Genomic DNA, 25,355 nt, shown 5'->3' on the forward strand with positions numbered 1-25,355 from the left:
CTAATATCCAAATCTATAAGGAATGTAAACAATTCAACAAGCAAAAAAAATTAACCCTGTTAAAAAGTGAACTAAAGATATGAACAGATACTTCTTAAAAGAAGACACACACATGTAGTCAACAAACATATGAGAAAATGATCAACATCACTAAATCGTCAGAGAAATGCAAATCAAAACCACATTGAGATAGCATCTCACACCAGTCAGAATGCTATTATTTAAAAAGTCAGAAAACAGTAGATGCAAGCATGGAGAAAAGGGAAAATATATACACATTGATACGAATATTAATTAGTTCAGCCACTGTAGAAAGCAGTCTGGAGATTTCTCAAAGAACTTAGAACTACCATTCAATCCAGCAATCCTATTACAGGGTATATATCCAAAGGAAAATAAATTGTTCTACTAAAAGGACACATGCACTGGTATGTTCATCACAGCACTATTCACAATATCAATGCCATGGAGTCAACCTAGGTTCCCATCAATGGTAGATTAAAGAAAATGTGGTACATATACAACATGGGCTGCTATACAACCACAAAAATGAATAAAATCATATACTTTGCAGCAACATGGATGCAGCTGGAGGCCATTAGCCTAAGTGAACTACAGATCACATGTTCTCACTTTTGTTTGTTGTTGTTGTTGTTGTTGTTGTTGAGACAGTTTTGCTCTGTCACCCGGGCTGGAGTGCAATGGTGCCATCTCCGCCCACTGCAGCCTCCGCCTCCCAGGTTCAAGCGATTCTCCCACCTTAACCTCCCGATTAGCTGGGATTATAGGCACCCGCCATCATGCCTGGCTAATTTTTGTATTTTAGTAGGGACGGGGTTTCACCTTGTTGGCCAGGCTGGTCTTGAACTCCTGACCTCAGGTGATCGCCCATTGCAGCCTCCCAAAATGCTGGGATTACAGGTGTGAGCTACCACGCCCAGCCACATGTTCTCACTTACAACTGGGAGCTAAACATTGGGAACACATAGACGTATTAATGGGAACAACAGACACTGGGGACTACTAGAGGGAGGCAGGAGGAAGGAAAGTAGGCAGTGATTGAAAAACTATTGGATACTGGCCAGGCACAGTGGCTCATGCCTATAATCCCAGCACTTTGGGAGGTCGAGGTGGGTGGATCGCTTGAGGTAAGGAGTTCAAGACTCCTTACCGGGGGATATCAGGGATATGCAGCCTGGCCAACGTGGCAAAACCGCATCTCTACTGAAAATGCGAAAATTACCTGGGCATGATGGCACACACCTGTAATCCCAACTACTCAGCAGGTTGAGGTAGGAGAATCACTAGAACCTGGAAGGCAGAGGGTGCACTGGGCCGAGATCAGGCCTGGTTGACAGAATGAGACTGGGTGACAGAGTGAGACCCCATCTAAAAACAAACAAAAAAAAACTATTGGGTACTATACTCACTATCTAGGTGATGATGGGATTAATCATATCCCAAACCTCAACATCACACAGTATACCCATGTAATAAATCTGCATGCCCTGAATCTAAAGTAAAAATTGAGATTATTTTTAAAAACATATGAAGAAACACTTTAAATATATAATTCAAGAAAAGTTCCTGAAATTAAAGAAAACTGGCATCTATGTAAGGCTCATTGTTTGCTAGGAAAACATTAATCCAGAATGGTCAACACTGAAGCATGGCGTAGTAAAAGGCACACACACACACACACACACACACACACACACACACACAAATCACTTAAAAAAATACATTTATCTGGTCACAAAAAGATTTAATGCTAAATGATAATAAAATAACATCTATAAGATACTCAAAGGAAGAAAGTGTGACCCAAGATCCATCTAAGCTGCTCCCAAAAAATAAAAGCACAGATGAATTGTTTTAAACATGAAAAAGCTCAAGCAATATTCCCACGAGCCTTTTTGAAGACACTTTCAGCAGACTGAACAATAGTCAAGTAAGAGCTGATGGGAGAGAGGTGGGCAAAAGGACCGTTGATCAATATCAAATAAATTTAACTTCAGCACTAAGGATGCAACTTCTGGGTTTCAGAAGTTGACGTGAGAAAATATATAAAAATTATACATGCTGACAAAACTTAGGGAAAAAAGGGGGGGAAAGTCGGTATGGATGTGTACTGATACGGAAGAGAAATAAATTATTGTGGGATTTATAAGTAACAGCTGAGAGTCAGAGAATTTTATTTAAAGCCAATGAATCATGTAATAAAAATCTAAGCATATTTAACAGTACAAAAATAAATAGTAAGAAAGATAATAATGGTTAATATTTGGTAATAGAGCAGAGATAGAAGGGAAGAGGAAACAGTAATTATATTGCACATTTTAGGTGGGAATAATATATCGTTAAAGAAAATGAGGATTAAAGGTGTTACATAGCGGTATAAATATAAGCCCAGATACCACAATGCAAACACAAACATTTCTAAAAATCAAAACTACACACACAAAAAAAGAACAGAGAAACCCAATAATATAGTGAACAACCTAAAGAATAATTATCAAAGTAGAAAACCCAACAAACAAAAGGACAGAACTAAGAGAAAATATCTTTTCTCTTTTTTTTTACACATGCATACTGAGTTTACTCAAAGCTAGTCTGTTCTGCTGCTTCTTCTGAGATGAGAGCGGGGTCAGAGCCAGGGGTCTGCACAATTGTGGTCTGCAATCCAGAGGAATCTCTTGCCCTACCCCTCAAAGTCAGGCCTTCTGTCTTTTGTTAATTTTTCTTCTTGCTGACACCGTGTTAAGACTGGCAGAAGGGGGCCATGCTTGGTGCCTCATGCCTGTAATCCCAGCACTTTGGGAGGCTGAGGCAGGTGGATCACAAGGTCAAGAGATCGAGACCATCCTGGCTAACTTGGTGAAGCACTGTCTCTATTAAGAATACAAAAATTAGCTGGGTGCGATGGCATACACCTGTAATCCCAGCTACTCAGGAGGCTGAGGTGAGAGAATCACTAGAACCCGAGAGGCAGAGGTTGCAGTGAGCCAAGATTGCACCACTGCACTCCAGCCTGGGCGAGAGAGCCAGACACCATCTCAAAAAAAAAAAAAAAAAAAAAAAAAGATTGGGCGAAGGGGTAAGACCCATGGAGCACCTTACTGTAAGTCACTACTGATGAGTTGTTAGTGTGACTACTGGGAGACAGATTTACAGAGTTCTGTGGCAATCAATTCTGGTCTTGCTCAATTTGGTCAGTAGCAGGAGTCCCTGTGTTTTTGCTGGTTGAGTTGAACTCAGAACCTCCAGGGTCTTTTAAGTTGTTTTCGACGTGGCTGTGTGTTGAACTTGGTTTCAAAAGATGACAGCTGCTGTGTTATTCCTAAAAGTCCGCCCACCTCCACACTGAGAATCACTTGGATGACATCTCCACAGTAGAGTCCTGTAGCAATGCACATCCGCCACTGTCCCTGATACATTCCTTCTCTCCTGGGGCTGCACATCTGCATGCTGATATCTGTCATCTCCTGGGGCTCTAGCCATCTCACTCATCATCACCATGTGCACATGTCCAAATTGGTCTCCCCTGACCTACTTAAGGCAAACCCCTGGAGAACACGCCTCTACGCCAGAATTCTGGATCCACCATGTTTTTACAAACAGAGTATCAGGAGATATTGACTCTTCTTCTCCTATGGTGACATCGTCAACAAAGGACATAGAGGGTACACACTGATGTTTGGGCTCTCAAAGTCATAATAGGTGTCAATTTCAGCTTGTAGGTTCCAGTTGTTCATGTCCAGGAGGAAGGTGCAACCAGCAGGGTTGAGCTGGAAGCTGAGCAGCCTCTGGAACTCGATGATGAGCCTGTCCTTGTTGGTGGTGCCCAGGCAGCTGAACTTCTGCATCAGCCCTGGGTCCAGGTCCACGTCCATGCCCTCCATGGCGTTGGGCCTGACATCCACTTCCCCACCTCCTCACAACTGAGCCACATGCCCCCCGTCCGGGGACTGGGAGGGGGCCCATTGCTAGTTAGCCTCGTGACCCGCCTCCTTTTAGGTAAGCCCTGGGCCTCTCAGAGTCTCATGGGGGTAAACTCACTCTGCTACTCATTCTCCCCTCCCTCCCACCCCGCCAGCTCCTCCACCTCCCGCCTCTCCAAGAGCAAATATCTTACCAAATTAATTCACCTTATCAAGTTAATTCACCTATTAAACACAAAAGATTTTTAGATTATATTACAATGCAAAATTCAATTCTACCCATATAGAAACATACAATTGCTTAACAGACAAATAAATTAAAAACAATAATTAGAGTTTGCAGTCAAGCTACATAGGCTGGGGCTGCAGCTGTTTCACGGCTCCTGGATCCCTTCCAAACTCATTCATGTGATTGTTGGCTGGTCTCAGTGGCACCGAGGACCTTATTTAGTTCCTTACTATGTAAGCATCTCCATAGAGCTGTTTGAGTGCCCTTCAAACATGGCCACTTGCTTGCCCCCGAGCAAGTGAGCTGAGACATAGGAAGAAACAGAGAGAGAAGAGAAAGAGGTAACGAGAGAGAGAGAGAGAGAGAGAGAGAGAGAGAGAGAGAGAGAGAAAGCCCAAGAAGGAAGCTGTAGTCCTTCATAACCTAATCACAAAAGTCACTTATCATTAATTCTTCTATAGTCCATTCACACAGATAATTTGTTCACAATCACACAGATTCGCTCTGGTAAAAAGGAAGGGCCCACTCAAGGATGTGGAGAGCAGGAAGTGGGAATTTTAGGTCACTAGGGCCATTTTGGAGACTCCCTGTGGAACACCACAGACCCTGAGTGGAGCAGAGGGAAGGATGCCTAGAAGCATCCTAGACGGCTGTGTGCTCCCAAGAAGGTTGGCCCAGTCTACCGGGGTGGCCCTGATGGAATTCCATGCCTCTCCCAAGAGCGGGGCTGCCCTTTCACCCCTGCAATGTCATGCCCTGGAGCAGCCCCTGGGAGTGGCCCTCTCAGTGAAACAGTAACCGCTGAATCCAGAGCGCGCAGCACAGCCTAAGGCCCCCATGCCCTGTGGCTGAGCCCCGCCAGGCGGGTTCTTGCTGCCTTTGTGGGGACCACAGCGCTCAGATCACACCTCCGCGCTGTCTGCATGCTTTTGTAAATCCTTAAACTCAAATGCTCAGTGGTTATCTTAACCTGACCATTTAACCACTAGACACATGTTTCAACTTCTCTGAACCCCTCTGAGCTTCTGCATCTTATTTTGTAAAATGTAAATAATGATGATTGCCTCAGAAATAGGAAGGGGAATCCCAAAGGTGAAGTATTATGTGGGTTTCCTGCCAAGTGAAAGCAATCACTGTCATGATGAAGACAATTTATCTATTTATGTGCCTCATTAAACCGTAAAAGTTGGAGCTGAACCTCGGGAGGTGATGCCTGCCTGCTGGGCTAGTCCAGGAGGATGCAGCGGGAGATGCGCGATGCCCTCCCGAGGCCCCGACGCCCCGCAGGAGATCTCTACCGAGATCATGCTGAGTGAGGCGCGGGGGATACACTGCTGTGGTTGCGAGAGCAACCGTGCTGTGATGAGGAACGAGCAGAGTCTTCTTCCTCCGGGGGCAGGGAGTGTGAGAGGTGCCAAGCTCGGCCGCCGCGGGAACAGCCAGGCGACAGCAAGAAAGCGCCGGGTGCTGAGGCTGGCTCCGACTGCGGTGGCTCCGGCTCCGGGGGCTCAGGCGCTACCAGGGATGGAAGCTGACTCGGAACGAATGAAGTGCACTATTCCAGCCACCTCGCCACCCGCAGTGAAGGCCCAGGGTTCTTGAGCTCCTTTCTGCCTGGCACACGTGAAGCACGTGGCACATGGCCACTAACAGTGGGTGCCTTAGAGCTTTGGCGAGAGGCCCACCGACGGAGGAGGTTGCCATGGGCACCTCTGGATCCCTGGCCCTGCTGCTGTCTGCATTAGCTAAACTACCTCCTATCTGAGGGCTTTCTCAGGCAGCGGGAGTGACAGATAAAGATCCCTGGGGAGGCCTCCAAAGAAAGCCAGAGCTTCCCCAGCGGTACCAGGCCACCATGCCCACTGTGGTAACTGGCCTGATGGAGGAGTTTTTTTGTTTGTTTGTTTTGAGACGGAGTGTCGCTCTGTCACCCAGGCCAGTGTGCAGCGGCCCAATCTCAGCTCACTGCAACCTCTGCCTCCTGGGTTCAAGCGATTCTCCTGCCTCAGCCTCCCAAGTAGCTCAGATTACAGGCACATGCCACCACGCCTGGCTAATATTTGTATTTTTAGTAGAGATGGCGTGTTACCATGTTGGTCAGGCTGGTCTCAAACTCCTGACCTAGTGATCCACCCCCTTGGCCTCCCAAAGTGCTGGGATTACAGGCATGAGCCACCACACCCGGCCTGGAGGAGTTAATGCCTCACTTCCCTCCGGCTTTCTTTCCCACTCTCCCACTGGTGTTTTCTGGGATCGCCTCCTAAACAAACTGCACCTTGTCTCAGGATCTGCTTCCAGGAAAACGAAGTACAGACAAGAGTGTAGTCCTACAGTCCTTACAGAAGCCGCCAAGTAAAGATAATGTACATCTCACCTCATCACAGGCATCTCTGGGCTGAGCATCAGGCCAAACAGGACTGCTGCACTACCCCATCATCCATCAGTCAGGAGCCTTCTTCTGTGCAGACACCTGCGGAAGCAATCAAGACAGGAATCCACAATGCTGCATATGTGGCAGAAGCACAACTGTAGTGTCTCTGAAGGAGAAAAGCAAGAAAAAAACTGTTTTTACTTTATGCCATTTCATTCTCAGAAGGGCTCCAAGAGCCTAACAGGTTAAAGAAACAGACTCCATCAGGCTCTGTAACTTGGCCTTGTGCACAGGCTGGAAGCTGGACACAGACCCCAGACTTTCTGATTTTACCCTTCCTTTTGCTGTGCCGGAGTTTCTCCCCACGTGGTCCCTGGATAAGCAGCATCAGCATCTCCTGGGAACTGGCTAGAAATGCACATGTTCAGGGTCACCCCAGACCTGCTGCGTCAGAAACCCTGGGGCAAGACCCAGACATCTGTGATGCACAAGCCCCCAGGGGACTCTGATGGACACTAAAGGGTACCCAATAGGAAGGTCCTTTTTGTTTTTAAAAACCTAAAAGGATGGTATTTCTAAACTTGGCATGGATGATAAGATCATCAAGTCATAGTATGAATTTATTTCCATTTTTCCTCATTTTATTGAATAGATAATAGATACCCACCAAGCAAAACTGGGTTCTGTCATAGACACAGGAGATGGTCTAGGAGTTCCAGGGCTGGCTCAGATGACATACTTGATATTAAAGGCAATTTACCTAATCTCTGTGTCCCGATTTACCAAAGAAAACATGATATCAAATCTAACAATATGGTCATAAAGCACAGAGTGCTGATAAACATGTGCTGAATGAATACATAAATCTCATTGTCTGAAGGCAAAGTGGTATTCATTACTGAGTTTCTCAGCCCCTGTATATAACACATGAAAGACTTAAGAAATGTGAAAATTATTTGTATAGCAAGTTGCATAAATAAATTATTAGAAGCAGTAATATAAGTATAGCATAGTGGTTACATTTGTGCTAAAAGCTTAGTCTGCCTGGGTTCAAATTCCAGCACAGATGCTTAGTATCTAACTGACCTTAGGCAGGTTACTTAACCTCTGACTCTCAGTTTCCCCCCCTTCAAAATGGAATAATCAGCGGGGCACAGTGGCTCATGCCTGTAATCCTAGCACTTTGGGAGGCCAGGGCGGGCCAATCATGAGGTCAGAAGATCGAGATCATCCTGGCCAACATGGTGAAACCCCATCTCTACTAAAATTACAAAAATTAGCTGGGCATGCTGGTGCGTGCCTCTAATCTCAGCTACTCAGGAGGCTGAGGCAGGAGACTCGCTTCAACCAGGGTGTCTGAAGTTGTAGTGAGCTGAGACCGTGGCACTGCACTCCAGCCTGGCAATAGAGCAAGACAAGACTCTGTCTCAAAAAAAAAAAAAAAAAAAAAAGAAAAAGAAAAAAAAAATCATAATAGTGACAATAATTGCAAGAGCTCATAATTCCTACTATTCAAATACCACTGTTCACAGGACCAAGGACATGACAGTGAGCGCTACTGTAACACAGGAATAAGATGCAGGATACCCAGTTAAATCTGAATTTCAGATAGACTGGGAATAATTTTATAGTGAAGTATGGCCCACATATTGCAAGGAGCATGCTTTATTCTAAATATAGCAAAAAATTTATTCCTAGCTTATCTGAAATAAAAACACAATTCCTCATATTGTTTTTTTTTTTTAAGCAGGTAACTTGTTTATCATCCCCACTTCATGGGAGAAGGACCATAGCTTACCTAACTTTATATCCCTGGAACCCCGTAGAGCTCCTTGCCCACAATAGGTCATTCATAAATCTTTGATTAGTGGACGAAGAGGAAATATTTCCATGAAAGGCAGTAGGTCCCCACTTGATTGGGCAGTGTCAGAGCTTCAGGATTTGACTGTCAGGCTCTCTGACTTGAGTAGGTAGGTTTTGGTCTTTGGTTAATCCCTAGAAATTACCGGTAGGAGAATGAATGACTAAATTGCACACTATAAAAACAAGCATTTCCTGCCAGTATGACATAGGACCCCATATTAGAGAAGAAAGACAGATATCCATTCTTCATTGAAGAGCTTTCTCTGTACTATGTACTAGGCTAAGAACAAGCGACTTATAATCTAAATGTGAGAGAGAAAATAAGATCAATACAAGAAAAATGTTGGCATTGAACTAAAGAAATTGGGGCCTCCAGAGTATCAAACATTCACTGAAAAGAGGAACTGTTTCTCTTTTCAAAGCAGAGAAAATTTATCTTGACATGCACCAGCCTTAGGGGTCTGCATCTTCCTTTCAAAACATAAAGTGATATAGCTCAGGTCTCTAGAGTGTTCCTTCCTCCCGAGACCTTGAAAGCTCAGCTACTGTGGCTAACAGAGTTGAGTCAAACTCTGGGAATCAACTTTCCTTATATTAAACATTTCTTTTTCTTTTAAGGTAAAGTCAAACTCATTTTTTGAAGCTGGATTCTTTCCTGAGATGTATCAAATCAGGAGCCCTTTGCTATCTGGTACTGCCTCATGAACGTCTATGCTGTTTCAAGAATAGGTGACTTTGGATTTTATCAACCATGCTAAGAAGGGTAGAACACAGCAAAGCTTTGGTAGAAAATGGGGAAGAAAGGGCCCTGAAGAGCACAGTATCCTGAGCTTTATCATCAGAACTAGTGAGCAGCTCCAACCATGGCATCAAAGCTGCTCATATAATAATAGATCTTGTAAAAAAAAATAATTAAATTGATGACAGGCCTTCAGTAGTCATGTCCTTGCATGGGGTTGAGTCAGGGAATTACAGGCATAAAAAATTAATGAGTCCCTCAAATGAAGCCATATGTGGATACATGGATGAGTTTCAGAGATGGGAGAAGACTTGATGTTTCCTACTTAGAGATGGTTTAGTACTGAGTGAAAGAGACTTGTGCACAGACACAGAGATCTTCAAATTTCCCAAGATATTTGCTCTTTGTCCCCCATCACTGGAGTATCTCATGATTCATCTTCTGGAAAAGCATAAAGTTTCACAGGGCTTAAATCTGGTTAAATCTCAAAAAATGGTTAAATTCTGTTACCCAAGATTTTAATAGATACATAAGAAGCAAGGGACTGCTTCCGTGGCTGTTCAAAATCACAGGCGTTCCAATCTGGGAAGACTCTTAAAGAACATATTTTCCAAGTTTTAATTTTAGAAATAAGGAAACTGAGCCCCTGAAAGGACGAGGACCCCACATAACCTGACTGCATAGCCTGATTGTCCTGTGATCACCCAAGTCCCACACCAATCCTGGCACATAGACACACAGTGAGCAGTATATATTTAAGGAATGAATGCATGAACCTCATTAATTGAGGGCAAGGTTAAGACACATTACAGTTTCTCAGTCCCTCTCTGTATCTGGTTTTGCTTCTCAATGATTACTCAATATCAACCTAGAGAATACAGGTCCAAGGTGAATGGTATTTTAAAATTGTCCTGCCTTTGGAGTATAAAATAAGACTTTCTCACGTGAAATTCATCACCCTGGTGCTTGAGCATTTCCGATAAGCCAGGGCTCAAGGTGTTTGTCCATGTGACTGTTTCTGCATTCAGAGGACATATATCCATCTGAGTGTCTATCTGTAGGTAATGATCAGGAGGCTCTCACAGGCCTGATGGCACACAGCTAGTTAGAAGTGAGGTTGGACTGGATGCCTGGCCTCCGCACCCCAGACCACAGCTTCATCAACAATTCCCATTTGCTTCTCGGCTTGTAGAAGATGGAGATCTGTGCTCCTCAAACAGCTGCTCCTGAGTGGGAGGAAATAGCATGCAGCATAAGGGATTAAGTAACAGACTCACACAACAGTCTCAGCTTTATCCTAAATAGAATTACCTTTCTATATTTACTCATTCAGTCAGCAAACATGCTCTGAAGGCCCCCCTCTGCACCAGACTGGATGCTGGGGTGGCTCTGCCCGGATCTAGTGGGCTGGGCATACTGCCTGCTCTGCAGAAGCCCACACTCCAACAGGGAGAGAGGACTAAAGGCACCAAAACGATCCAGGTGCTTCAGCATGAGAAGTTTTGAGTCAAATACACCGTATGTGAAGCGCAAAGAAGTAAGCACATTTGATAATCACAGGAGGCAGGAGAAGAGGACATGAGATATCAGAAGGAAGCATCTCTCCGTTCTACAGTGAAATACTCAAAAATGTGCATTTATGTTGTTTCGGTAGACTAAAGCATGTGAAGAGATAAACAGCACTCTGGCCCATTTGACTCATAGCATCTAGTCTTTCTTGGACCAGTCAGCAAGTGTAGAACTGTCCAAGGCTGTTCATTCCTGTCCATAGTGACTGTGGTCCAAATTAGCAGGTCTCCTCTAAATTGTCATCCCCTAGGAGAAGGAGACACACCCACATCCTGTTCCCACCCTCATTGCCTCTACCACAGCAATGCTCAAAAGCCTCAGTCTCAGGAACTCTTTCCACTCTGAAGAATTATTGAGGGCTCAGCTGGGCGCAGTGGCTCACACCTGCAATCTCAGCACTTTCGGAGGCCGAAGCAGGTGGATCACTTGAGGTCAGGAATTGAAGACCATCCTGGCCAACATGGTGAAACTCCATCTCTACTAAAAATACAAAAAATTAGCTGGACCTGGTGGCAGGTGCCTGTAATCCCAGCTACTTGAGAGGCTGAGGTAAGAGAATCCCATGAACCCAGGAGGCAAAGATTGTGGTGAGCTGACATTGCACCACTGCATTCCAGCCTGGGCAACAGAGCAAGACTCCATCTCAAAAAGAAAGAAAGAGAGAAAGAAAGAAATAAAGAAAGAAAGAAAGAAAGAAGGAAGGAAGGAGAAAGAAAGAAGGAAGGAAGGAAGGAAGGAAAGAAGGAAGAAAGAAAGAGAAAGAAAGAAAGAAGGAAAGAAAGAAGGAAGGAAGGAAGGAAGAAAGAAAGAAAAAGAAAGAAGGAAGGAAGGAAAGAAAGAAAGAAAAAGAAAGAAAGAATTAATTAATTAATTGGCAGAGCGCAGTGGCTCACGCCTATAATCCCACCACTTTGGGAGGCCGAAGTAGATAGATCACCTGAGGTCAGGAGTTTGAGACCAACCTGACCAATATGATGAAACCTCGTCTCTACTAAAAATACAAAAAAAAAATTGTTAGGTGTGGTAGCAGGCATCTGTACTCTCAGCTACTTAGGAGGCTGAGACAGGAGAATTGCTTGAACCTGGGAGGCAGAGGTTGCCATGAGCCAAAATCGTGCCACTGTATCAACAACAACAAAAAAAAAAAAAGAAAAGAAAAAAAAAAAAGGAAAAAGGAAGGGAAGGAGGGAAGGAAGAAAAGAAGGAAGGAAGGAAGGAAGGAAGGAATTATTGAGGATTCCAAGAGCTTTGGTTTAGGTGGAGAATGTCAGTATCTACCATATTAGAAATTAAAACTGAGACTCTAAAGAGCATGTACTAGTAACTCATTTTAGCAAATAATTAACCTACCATATGCTGACATAAAAGATATATTTTCATGAAAAAAACTACATTTCAAAGTTTAAAAAGTAACGAGAAGAGTGGTATTGCCATATATTTTGCAAATCTCTCTCTCTCTTTAATGGACATCACTCAGTGTAACCTCTCTCACTCTCCCAAAGCAAAGGAGATTGAGCCTCAAGGGCAAATGGCTGCTGCACAGCAACTCCGAGAACCATCCTCCCCCTCAGGGGAGACCTGGCTGCCTTTTTTTCCTCGTAGCTTCTCATGCTCTGCACGTTCAGAAAATCTTCTCTAGTGACTATAGAAACGATCTCTGAAAGTATAGCCTTTTTTGCAAATCTCTTTCACAGCTGGACTCTCCTAACTGCTCCTGCATTTAATCTGCTGTAATATAGAATTGTGGTTGGTAAGTAGAGTCCAGGCTTGCAACAACATGTCGTTAAAAAAGAGAGGAGTATTGTATACCCTTTCAATGTATTAATACTTGTGAACATTCTTCTTTGATACTACACTAAAATTCAGTAAGTAGTAATTTTTAAAATGTTTGTTGCAGTATGGAATCTGAACTTACATCAAATAACTTTTCATTTCTGAAAAATTCATGCATGATTTTGTAGCATCATCCGTTGGTCATTTGGAAAATATTGGTTCACTGAATTGTACAGATCTTCCAAATATTGATTCATTTCATTTTGCAATGTCAGAAAAATCCCATTTGCTAATATCATCCAGACCACATCAGAAAAGTCTGTTAAGTACTAGAAAGCTACTGAAGCGTTCCAAGTTTCTAATTTTCACTTCAGACCTTGAATATTAGTATTGGCCACAAATACTGCCATTCGTTTTTCTTGACATGACAGGCTCACTTTGTTAATTTTTGAGGAAATGCCTGCCAGGTACCCAACTTTGCGTGGCCATAGTTTGCCTTCCAGTTGTTCCTTTTGAGTAAAAAAAGGTGTTGTATGAAGCAAAGCTGCCGTTTCAGCTCACGAGCGAATTGCACAAGAGCTGTTTCCCATAGCTTCTAGCGCAGTTGGGCGCCACTGCGGAGATCCGTGCTGAGGCATCCGCAGTCCTGCCCATCATTGCTTTTACACTGTCAGAGCAAACGTCAACACAGTGAGCAAGGCAAATAATGACCTACATTATTATGAAAACAGTTTTGGTCTACACCTTCTGAAAGGGGTTCGTGGACCCCGCTTTGAGAATGACTGATCTGCCATGCCCAGGAGGCAGCAGGGGCCCAGCACACTGGAACCTGGCTTTATGGTTCTCTCCACTTCATTTCCTGGGAAGGCCCTCTCACTCAGCTGGTGTCATGAGAACAATCTTTTGTTTAACAATGAGGGCTACATTTGTGTTCCTTTAGACTGGAGTTGGGTTTGAGTTTACTAAAAATTCCTTTAGAAATGCTTACATCAGAAGGAAAACCTAAGCCAGGACCACGTGAGCATCGGAATACTGAACACTTACGGTAGAATTACAGAGCACTGCCGTGTAAAAGCATGATAGGGCATGTAACGCAGTCCTCGTCTTGCACTATCTGACGCTGACCTGGCAAAGAAAACATAGAGACAAACACATATGCGATAAAGCAAGGCAGCACTTCCTGCCAAATGCACAAAGTTAAAACTGCAACAGCTCTTTAGGGAAAGGCAAGATTACTAATGCCTGGAACATCCATGCATTCACTCATGTGCCCAATGCTATTATAGGTACACGTGATCTGGGGATGAGCAAGACAAAATAACTGACCTTATGGAATGTACTTTCTAGGGCAGGAGACAGACAATTAACAAACAAGTAAGATGAAGCATATAATGACAGGTTTAGAGAGTTCTCTAAACTCTACTTGATTAGTATTTTAGACAGGGTAGTTAGGGAAGTCTTCTAGTAAGGTGACAAAGGAGATAGAATCTAAATAAAGAGAGAGAGTAAATATCTATGGAAAGAAAATGCTCAGTAGGGAGAAGTAGAAGGGTCCTGGTTTGTTGGAGGAACTACAAAGAAACTCGTGCAGCTACAGCAGAGAGTAGAAAAGGCACGACTCTGATTGAACTCTGGATGTGCTGCAAAACCACTGCAGGTTTGAAGCCTTCTGTCACATCATCTCATCAAGATTGTTCAGAAACCACCCGGGGAGACAGAGCCAGGGCTATCAATATACACTGGAGGGTCATCAGAACATAAGCAGCGTTCTACATGTTCATAGGACTGGGTGAGACCAGTAAAGTGCAGAAAAGGGAACCAGGGCACCACACCATGGAGAAGTCATGAGGAACAGGAGGAGCCAGCACGGCCCTTAGAAAAGGCAGCCAAAGAGAGGAAAGGAAGACAGGAGAGCACGGTGACCACGAAGCTGAGGTGAAAAGATACATACGAACAAAGCCGTTGATAAACCATGTCAAGCACTTGCCGAGAGGTTAAATGAAATGAGAACTGAGAGCCACTGTGGGTTTGATGAGAGAGGCTTCAGCGGAGTGGAGCACCACAGCCTGACCGTGGGGTGCCACAGGAGAATCAGAAGGAAATGAGACCATGAATAGAGACTAATATTGCCTAGCGTGACTGCTCTGAAGGCAAGCAGAGAAATGGTCCATAGTTGAGGGAGATATGGGGTCTAGGAAGAGATTTTTTCCCCCTACTTCTTATTGCAGCATATTTCAATGCTTAGGGTAGTAATTCAGCAGAAAGGCAAACTGCATTTTTCATGAGAGAAGGGGAGTAATTTCAGGAGTAGATCTCCTAAGCAGGCGAAAGGGAATAGAATCATAGATACTTCGGCTGATTTGTAGGTGGAAAAGTAGGTTGTTCTCTCCTTGCTTCTGTTTTCTTTGTGATGTAAGAGATGGGGTTATTGACTGATAGGCAGAGTTTTAAGAAGAGAGAAGATGTGGGTGTAAATTACGAGAGAAATGCAGGATTGAGGTTGAGAACTGATAGAAATTTGTAGGCATAAATTTAAAGCGAAACGAGCCAGGAATATCTCACGAAGAGATGGAATTTGTGTTGGGTTCAAAAGAAACAATAACACTTAGGCTCAGAGAGACTTGGGACACTGAGTTTAAAAAGAACAAAAAGAAATTGTTAAGTACCTTGAAAGCTGGTGTCATAGGGTCTTGTCATAGCAACAATAAGTACTGGATAATACTTGTTAAATACATGAATGACTGAATGCCAAGGTCAATTTAGAGTACAGTGCATATGGGCCACATTAGCTGGGAATTCTTTGTCAGGCATTGAGGGTAAAGGTTAAAAAGTAGATAGGGACAAATTCGCGCAACTCTCAAACTCCCTGATAAACACTTGGCCTTAAACCTGTCAAAACTGCACCAATAAATCAAAGGCGTTACAAACTTGGTTATGGAAATGATGGACGTCATGGAACCAGGACCTCCCCTAGTTCCAGACCAGATAATATAAACCTGTCTGCATTCTTCTGAGGGTCAGGTCTAAGAAGGAATGCTCTAACTTGGGGGCATGGAAATCTTATCCAATTACATTATGAAAAAACTCAACATGAACATTTTTCAAAAACCAACATGCTCATTCAGATATTTTTTCCAGGGCACTATAGGGATCAGGAGAGAACAAGAAACCATTGTCATGTGACACTTCAAAGTAGAGGGAGAAACGTGTATCACACAGCGTGTGAACCCTCATCAAAACTGAATGTTGTCCCTCCTTTCTGGGTCAAAGTGGTGAGTTGTAGACAAATGTGCCCTCAAAGCTTTGTCGCCTCCATGATCTTAAATACTGTTTAATTGACTTGCATTTTAATTCAATAGAGTTCCAGGAAGAAGATGAGCACGTTGTAAAAGTTAGAGGCCAGACACAGTTGCTCATGCCTTTAATCCCAGCACTTTGGGAGGCTGAGGCAGATGGATCACTTGAGGCCAGGTGTTCAAAACCAGCCTGGCTGATAGGGCAAACTCCCAATTAGCCAGGCATGGTGATGCACACCTGTAATCTCAGCTACTTGGGAAGGCAGGAGAATGGCTTGCACCCAAGAGGCAGAAGTTGCAGTGAGCCAAGATCATGCCACTGCACTCCAGCCTGTGTGACACAGCAAGACTGTGTCTCAACGAAAAAGATAATAATCAAGGAGCCTTAGTGTTGGAAGCAATCTCAGAACCCATCTCATCCAGCAGCCCAGCTAATAATGCAAGAGTTCCTGCTATACAACAACTTTAGAGTTAACTTGACCCACAGGACAGTAGCACTTGAGCACTGTGTTTGGGCAAGGAGCTTAAGAAATGAAAAAAGCAAAAATCATTCACCAAAATGCGTAACATCATAAATAAATGCTGCCAAATAAAACACAATGTATAGAACCAAGGGCCTTTGAAAGAATATTTCCCATGAAGTGTCCAGCCTTTGGCTGGGAGTTGCTGCTGGGTGACATTCACACTCAGCTGTCCTCTCCCTCTATCCCGTGGCACCCTGCAGCTGGGATGCACTGAGGCAAGGTCCATGGCCTGTCTCAGCAGGCAGCAGGCTCTGTTCTCTTCTCTTTGCAGACTCCATCCCCATTAATTAACTACTTATCTCTGCATCACTCCTCTGACAAGATCCTCCAGTAAGATCCTTTCAGACACTTACGGTCTATTATACTTGGTCCAACCACCATGTGCCCTTAGGACAAAGGTCCCCAGTCTTTTTGGCACCAGGGACCAGTTTCATGGAAGACAATTTTTCCATGAACCCAGGGGAGGGTGAGGAATGGTTTCTGGATGGTTCAAGTGCATTACATTTATTGTGTACTTTATTGCTATTATTTCATTATAATATATAACAAAATAATTATACACCTTACCATAATGCAGAACTGTTACCAAACCACCAAGGGTTCAGTCTAGGTCCTGCTGCTTGCCGCACATAAAGTCAATCACTGAAATCATGAGTATTACCAAGGAAGAAGGCTTTAATCAGGTTCTACAGCCAAGGAGATGGGAGTTCAGTCTCAAGCCAATCTCCCTAACTGACAAAAACTAGGGGTTTTTATAGCAGGGAAGAAATTTACCGATATGTAAGAAAATAGGAACTAGGGAGGGGTAAGGAAGCAATCATGATGAATGAGGGGTCCAGGTCTCATTGTCTTGATGTGGTGTTCTGGTGAGTTTCGGTTCTTTGACACTTTGTTTGAGAGGCCTGAAGGTCCTTTCCTAAGGAAGGAACTCAGATAAAATAAATGTAAGCTTCAAGCTTTAAGATCAGAAAGGTTAATTTCTATGTTTATCCAAAAGAACAAGTCTATGGAACTACTGAGTTGGTTTCAGAATCAGGGAGACCCCTGAATTTGTTTTCCCGCAACTAGACAGTCCAATCTGGAGGTGACAGGAGACAGTGACAGATCATCGGACATTAAATTCTCATAGTATCATCCAACGCAGCTCCCTCATACACACAGTTCACAATAGGGTTCACAAGCCTTTGAGAATCTAATGCTGCCACTGATCTGATAGGAAGTGGAGCTCAGGTGGCAAACGATGGGACTGGCTGGCAACACAGATGAAGCCTTGCTTGCTCTCCTGCTGCTCACCTCCTGCTGTGTAGCCCGGTTCCTGACAGGCCAAGGACTGGTATGGGGGTTGGCGACCCCTGCCCTAGGACATCACCCTGGGGTCAAATCTTAGAAAACCTGTGCTTCTGGCTGTACTTTGTCAAGGATACACATCTTCACTGTAGAAAGATTGACAGTACTGGAAAGACGTGAAAGAACCACTGAGTCCCATGACTCACACCACTGTGGTTAACAAGTATGGTGTTATTTTTAGTCACCACTCTATGGATAGTTATCTTTTTTACCCTAAAACTTTTTACCATCCACTGTGTATAGATCACAGTACATCATGCCTTTCCACATATTTTTATAGCAGCAGTGTTTTTCACATTTAAATCAATTAAAAAATATTGATTCACACTCAGATGTGTCAGTTTCCTCACTCAGTGCTGGTGATACAGAGAACTAAAAAAAGAAGCCTTGAGTCCAGGAAATAAATTTTAGGGGCAGGGAATTTTTTAGGTGAAGATGTACCAGTGTGTCCTTTCCTGAGGCAGGATTCCTGTGGTCCTCCTAAGGAAATCCATACTCCTTCGTTTTTTTTTTTGTTTGTTTGTTTGTTTTTTTTTTTGGTTTGTTTGTTTGTTTGTTTGTTTTGTAGAACAAAGGAAGTTACTTAGGAAACTCCACATAATAAAGTAAGCTTTCTTAAGTTTGCCTAAAACAGACTCCAGCCAAGGAGAGCGACACACTGGTTGAAAACACTGGTAAGTGTCGTTACCATGGAATACATTAAATGATAGCAGCAGCAAACCCTCATCTGTATCTGCTTTATGCCAGGCACTGCTCTGAGCCCTTTACTTGTATTAATTAGCTCACAGTGATGGTTACCTTTACATGGCTACTTGACTAAAGTAAAGGATACCCAGATGGCTGGTAAAATATTGTTTCTTGGTATGTTGGGGAGTGTGTTTCCAGAAAAGATTAGTATTTAAATTAATACAATAAGTAAAGAAGATCTGCCCACACCAAAGTCGGTGGGCCTCATCCAATCTGCTACAGGCTCAGATACCATAAAAGGATGAAGGAAGGGCAAATTCTCTCCATCTCTTCTTCAGCTGGGATATCTACCTTCTGCTTCCCCAGGACATAGGAGCTCCTAGTTCTCAGACCTGCAGATTCAGACTAAATTACACCACTGGCTTTCCTGGGTCTCCAGTTCATAGACAGCAGATTGTGGGACTTCTCAGGCTCCATAATCGCGTGAGCCAATTCCCACAATAAATCTCCTGTGATTCTCTGGAGAACCATAACTAATACACCACAAAACATACAATATTTACAATCTGGTTCTTAACAGATAAAGTTTGCTGACCTGGATCCAAATAAAAAAGTAAAGTCTCCCTATACAACACCACTACCACCACCACCAATCACACTTTTTTCACAGAGCTGACACTGCTCACAGTTGGAATACAGATTTTCAGGCTGTTCTACATACATTTATAAACACAGATGTATACATACAAGTCATTTTCCACACGAGTGAGATCATATAATACATACAGTTTCATAACTTGCTTTCAGCATCCATACCTTGGAGCCCTTTGAATGCCATAAAGAACTAATTCATCCTTTTCAGTGGCCACAGAGTATTACACAGTGTAGACTCAACCATAATTTACTTAACCATCCTTTCAAGGGAATGAGTTTTCTGGTGTTTTGTATTTATAAGCACATCATTACGGAATATTCAGGAGGCCAGAGAGACCAATGGGTGAAACAGGAGGATTTTATTAAGGTGGCCACCAACTCAGAGGATTAGCATCCCAAGTCTGAGCCCCGGAGAAAGAAAATGGGGTACTTTTATACATTCAGGATGATGTAGCAGCTAACAGGTAACGCTAACAGCTTTACAAAAGTCAGAACAAAGAACAGTTAATTAATTTGCAACATTTCTTGTGGTGTATGTTACATTTGAAAAATCGCTTTTTGAGAAATGCATTGTACATTCTTTGGGTGTTATCTTGCCCTGTGACCTTGCAGTTGGTCAGCGAGAAAAACAGGAGTCTTGAGATGCCTGGAAACTTTGTTGAGAATGTGGGGAGAATCGATAAGGTAGGTTTTACAAGGAGTTAGTTAATTTCAAGCAGAGCTGGGGTTTAGGACAGCAAAATTTACTTTACAAATTATAAGGTTTTATTTTTATTATTATTGCTATTAATTCCCTTCTTCCATATTACAAAGAATATTAAATGCATATTTTTGCACAGGTAAAAATATTTTTGTAGAATACATATTTAGAAATAGAATAACTGATCCAAAGAACATGCCTTTAAAATTTTCATTTTGATGTTGTCAAAATACCCTTCAGTAAGAGGATATCAATATTTAAGTTGTTAACAACAGACTATACAATTACCCATTTCCTTCAAGTTTTAAATGGTATTATTTGTTTTTCTTCATTCCAGGCAATATGACGGGTCAAGAGTGTATCTTGTGGCCTTTTTCCAATGAAGAAACGTCAGCCATGACTTTTGTCTTGTGAATAGCCTGTTTACAGCCATTGTTCATTTTTCTATAACAAGGCTCATCCCATACAGTGTTTCATAGTTCTTTTCAAATTACACCAGTTGCCAACAGTTAGAAATTGAGAGAGTTAATATTTTTTAAATTTGTATTTGCAGCTTCTCTAGAAAATGTGGAGGCTCTGACAACACTGTGGCCCCACTGCCAACAAATGGCTGAAGCAGAAGAAAGGCTCCTTGGGCCGGGGCACCCACGGACCCCACGTCCCTCTACTCTTGGAACAGGCCACTGCTCTTCTTCTGTAACCTTCCTCACCTCTGCAGGCACTTGATTTTGCAACTCCTGTTCTATTAGGTTATTTACCTTTTGTTTTTAGTAGATTTTTTAGTAGCTCTTTGCACATGCAGATATATTCATGTATCTCTTGTATACATACATTAACTATTTTCTTCCATTAGTTCCTTTCTGAAAACTTTGGTTATGTTGCCCTTTGATTTTCAGAAGCTTAAAAATCTTCCTGTAGTGGAATCTGTCAGCTTATTTAACTTTATGACTACTGGGTTTGGCAGTTGCTTAGAGTTTCCCTCAATCAAAGTTTATTTTAAAATGCCTGTAATCTCAGCACTTTGGGAGGCTGAGGCGGGCGGATCACAAGGTCAGGAGATCCAGACCAGCCTGACCAACATGGTGAAACCCCCATCTCCACTAAAATGCAAAAAATTTGCTGGACTTGGTGGCGCATGCCTGTAATCCCAGCTACTCAGGAAGCTGAGGCAAGAGAATCGCTTGAACCTGGGAAGCGGAGATTGCAGTGAGCTGAGATTGTGCCACCCAGCCTGGTGACAGAGCGAGACTTCTCAAAAAAAACACAAAAGTTTATAAAAAAATTTTATTTTCTACATTATTGGCATTGTTATTATAAGTTGAAGAGTCCTTATCCAAAATTCTTGGGAGCAGACATGTATCAGATTTCAGATTTTTTCAGACTTGGGAATATTTGTAGAATACAAACGAGTTGAGCATTCCTAATCCAAAAATCTGAAATGCAAAATGCTCCAATGAGCATTTCCTTTGAGCATGTCAGAGCTCAAAGAGTTTTGGATTTGGAGCATTTTGGATTGTTGGATTATGGGTGCTCAACCTGTATTATTATTATATCTTGTGTTCTTTCCTGTTCCTGAAACTAAATTATATTTTGCATGTATTGTGATAGCCAATTGCCCAACTTTATTTTTAGAGTATTTCATTATTTGCTCATTTACTTGAAATGCCACAAAAAGGAATACACTATCCTGTACTATCTTGTGCATTTTTTTTTGAGATGGAGTTTTGCTCTTGTTGCCCAGGTTGGAGTACAATGGCACGGTCTCAGCTCACCGCAACCTCTGCCTCCCTGGTTCAAGCAATTCTCCTGCCTCAACTGGTTCAGCTGAGATTCAAGGCATGTGCCACCACACCTGGCTAATTTTGTATTTTTAATGGAGTCAGGGTTTCTCCATCTTGGTCAGGTTGGTCACAAACTCCTGACCTCAGATGATCCGCCCGCCTTGGCCTCCCGAAGTGCTGGAAGCCACTGCACCCAGACACATTTTTTTGTAATGGGGTCTCACTTTGTCACCCAGGCTGGAGTGCAGTAGTGCAATCACAGCTCACTGCAGCCTTGAACTCCCTGGGCTCAAGTGCTCCTCCCACCTCAGCCTCCCAAGCAGCTGGGACTTCAGGCATCCTCTACCACACCTGGCTATTTTTTTGTACTTTTAGTAGAAATAGAGCTTCACCATGTTGTCCAGGCTGGTCTCAAACTCTTGGGCTCAAGCAATCTGCCCTCCTCGGCCTCCCAAAGTGATAGTATTACAGGCATGAGCGACTGCACCCAGCACCTGTGCATTTTTTAACTAAAACAGTATATCTAGATTACTTTATCTTTGCATACATAGATCTATTTGATTTACAACAGCAATATTAATAATGTCATTATCAGATAATACCATTTCACAATTTATTTAACCAGTCCTCTTGTTTGGTAAGCATTTAGGTTTTGTCTAGAGTTAGGCTCCTACAAAAAGTGGCACAATAAACATTTGTGTTTCATTGTGTACCTGTATGAACATTAGTAGAATCAATTTCTAAAAGTTGAATTACTAAATTTAAAAGTATACGCATTTTTGAAGAAAATTGTCTAATTGCCCTCTAAAGATAAAGTCATACTCCCACCAGCAATGTATGGGAATGCTGGCAATGCCATTGCCCCACTCCCTGTGTATTACTGAATTTACTGATCCTGATAAGTCACCTGATTTATCTGATAGGTACAAAGTGACATCTCATTATTTTAATTTCTATTTCTTTAATTTTCAGTGAGAACAAGCATCCTTTTAGATGGTTGAGCCACTGAGATTTCTTTTTCAATACCTTGCTTATTCATATCCTTTGCACATTTTCTAAGATCTGTTTCTTATTGGTGAGCTAATGATCTTACATTCAACGATCAAGTCCTTGTTATAATCATTGCAAGTATTTCTTTGCCCAGTTTGCGGTTTGAATTCTAACTTTTTTTTAACTTTACTTTTTGCATTTTCTGCTTTGCAGAATTTTTTTTAATATAGTCACATGTATGATTGATACTTTTCATGGTATCTTGGTTTTGAGTATTGTTGGAAAGGATCTTCTCAGCTCTTACTATTCTCTTAATATTCTTGTCAAATTCTCCCAGGCTGACAGTCAGTTTTTACATTTAAAGTTTTAAGTCATTTGGAATGGATTTGGTATCAAGAGAGTTATAAGCTTTTTCTTCAGTTGTCTCAACCATTGGTTAAGTAACCCATCTCCTCCCCCACTGCTCTGAAATTATCATGTATTGAATTTTCTTAACTATTTGGGGCTATGTCAGGACTCTACACTACTCCAGTAATTTGTCTGTTCTTTATCAGCAGGTCACTGTTTTAATCATTGTGGCTTCTTGATACAGTGTTATGATTTAGAGACTGAAAGAGGTAGGGCTGATCCTGTAATCAGTTATTAACTGAACACATTGTCTCGGTTTTAAAAGAGACACAAAAGAAGTTCAGACACATCCATGCCCTTGTGAAGAAAAGAAAGAGGCTGCTGCCCTATAAACCCCCATTTCTCTAATCCGCAGCTCAATACCACCCAGTCTGCAGATCAGAGGCTCTCAGTGGACCCTAGTTGAAGAGATGATGGTATTGGTGGGACTGGAGGGCAGGCAGGGTCCTTGGCTTAGAGAAATCTCAGGATAGTCCCAGATCCCTTAGTCTAGATATAGATTTGCAGAGACAGAGGGAAAATTTCCCCTTTATCCTCTGAAGATTTGCTGAAAATCACTGCCAAGGGGAAGATTAATAGGAGCAAAGGCACACAGATTTATGTGACCACAGTTTTAATGGACACAGGAGCCTTCAGAATGAAGAACCAAAGATACAAGGGAAAATGCCCATGTTTATGCTTAAATTCAACAAAGTATGGACAGTTGTGTAGAAACAGGATTGGACAAAAAAGGTAGTGTGTAATGCTAATAGGTCAAGTGGGGAACCCAGTGAGGCCTGTCTGTCTAGATTCTTCTTGGCGTCTGAACAAATTCCTTCTGTAAGATGAAGTAACAAGCAGAAGGATTGCAAGCATAATTTCTCAAAGCCCCTGACTCTGTGAGGATCCTGTGCAGCTCCTAGAAAGATGCCTTGAAGACAAAATGGAATAAAGCACATGCACCCCATGTCTCTTGCCCAAGTCACTATATTTCTTAAAAGACAAATGATCTGGCTGGACGCAGTGGCCCACACTTGTAATCCCAGCACTTTGGGAGGCTGAGGCGGATGGATCAGGAGGTCAGGAGATCGAGAGATCGAGACCACCCACAGAGAAACCCCATCTCTACTAAAAACAGAAAATATTAGCCATATGTGGTGGTACGCACCTGTAGTCCGAGCTACTTGGGAGGCTGTGGCAGGAGAATCGCTTGAACCCGGCAGGCAGAGGTTGCAGTGAGCTGAGGTCACACCGCTGTACTCCAGCCTGGATGACAGAGCAAGACTTTGTCTCAGAAAAAAAAAAAAAAAAAAAAAAAAAAAAAAAAAAAAAAAAAGATCCTAGTCCTTGCCTTTTCCTACAAATAAGAAAACGTCTGTCAGAGTTAGTGATTATGCTTCTATAATCTATAACCAAATATATAACCAGATACATTCTTACACCCAAACTTTGATGTGATTGTGCTTTAGCGTAACTTCTGAGCAAGAGTGATGTAATTTTGCCCACGTGAACCCCATTCCTGTGTATAGGCAGTGGCTAAAACATGGCCAAAGCTCTCTCCCAGAACTGCTCCCTGGCTATAGGCCTCTGCCTACAGTTCTCAGTAAGACTCCTGAATAGAATCAACTTTAACTTAATTTTTTGTATTTTTTGAGACAGGGTCTCACTCTGCCACCCAGGCTGGAGTACTGCGGTAACATCATGGCTCACTGCAGCCACGACCTCTTGGACTCAAGCAATCCTCTCACCTCAGGCTCCTGAGTAGCTGGGACTTCAGGTGTGCACCACCATGCCTGGCTGATTTTTGTATTTTTTGCAGAGACAGCGTCCCACTATGCTGCCCCTGCTGGTCTCAAACTCCTGGGCTCCAGTGATCCTTTCATTCAGCCTCCCAAAGTACTGGGATTACAGGCATGAGTCACTGTGCTCGACCCAATTCTTTAAAAGCTTATTTTTGGGTTTTGTTTGTGTGTTTGTTTGCTTTCTTTAATTGACACTTTCTGGATTTGGGGCAGGACCTTCTCTGGAATGAGGGTCCTATGACCTACAATCAAACAAGATGGTCAGATCATTTCTTCACGGCCAGTTTTTACACAGAAAGGCAGAGGGGAAGTTACGGTAATATTTTTAGGTTATGTCTGGCTTTGGAGAAAAGGGGTTCTGGTTTCTGTGACCTGCCTTGAGGAAGAGAGTAAGCTCTAGTTTCCACGGTTCAATCTGGGGAGAATGAAGGGTGAGAGACACAAGGGAAGGCGAAGGCCAGAGGGAGAGCTGCTCCTGAAGCCCTCATTTTGGGGGTGTTATTTTCTGAGACCCTACAGATGACGCCTCTGTATAGATTTCTAGTACATGTATTCAACTGCACCAGGCAAAAACATATTCAAAATTTGCAGAATAAAGCCCGCTACCTGACATTTCTTGCTTTGGGTCAGGCACAAGTGGTATCCTAGCCTGCTTGTTTCACCGCCCCACCCTGTGCCGATGTGTGCTGCCTGTGCAGGGCG

At 42.9% G+C, this 25,355-nt stretch overlaps 2 pseudogenes; both read right to left on the reverse strand.

Moving 5' to 3' along the window:
- Nucleotides 1-1,744: 1,744 nt before the first annotated feature.
- Nucleotides 1,745-25,355, reverse strand: part of LOC104650557 (protein ILRUN pseudogene) — a 61,174-nt pseudogene continuing 37,563 nt past the window's right edge.
- Nucleotides 12,181-12,385, reverse strand: LOC120361871 (small nucleolar RNA U3; annotated as a pseudogene).

The sequence above is a fragment of the Saimiri boliviensis genome, chromosome 1 (assembly GCF_048565385.1).
Source record: "Saimiri boliviensis isolate mSaiBol1 chromosome 1, mSaiBol1.pri, whole genome shotgun sequence".
Taxonomy (NCBI): Eukaryota; Metazoa; Chordata; class Mammalia; order Primates; family Cebidae; genus Saimiri; species Saimiri boliviensis.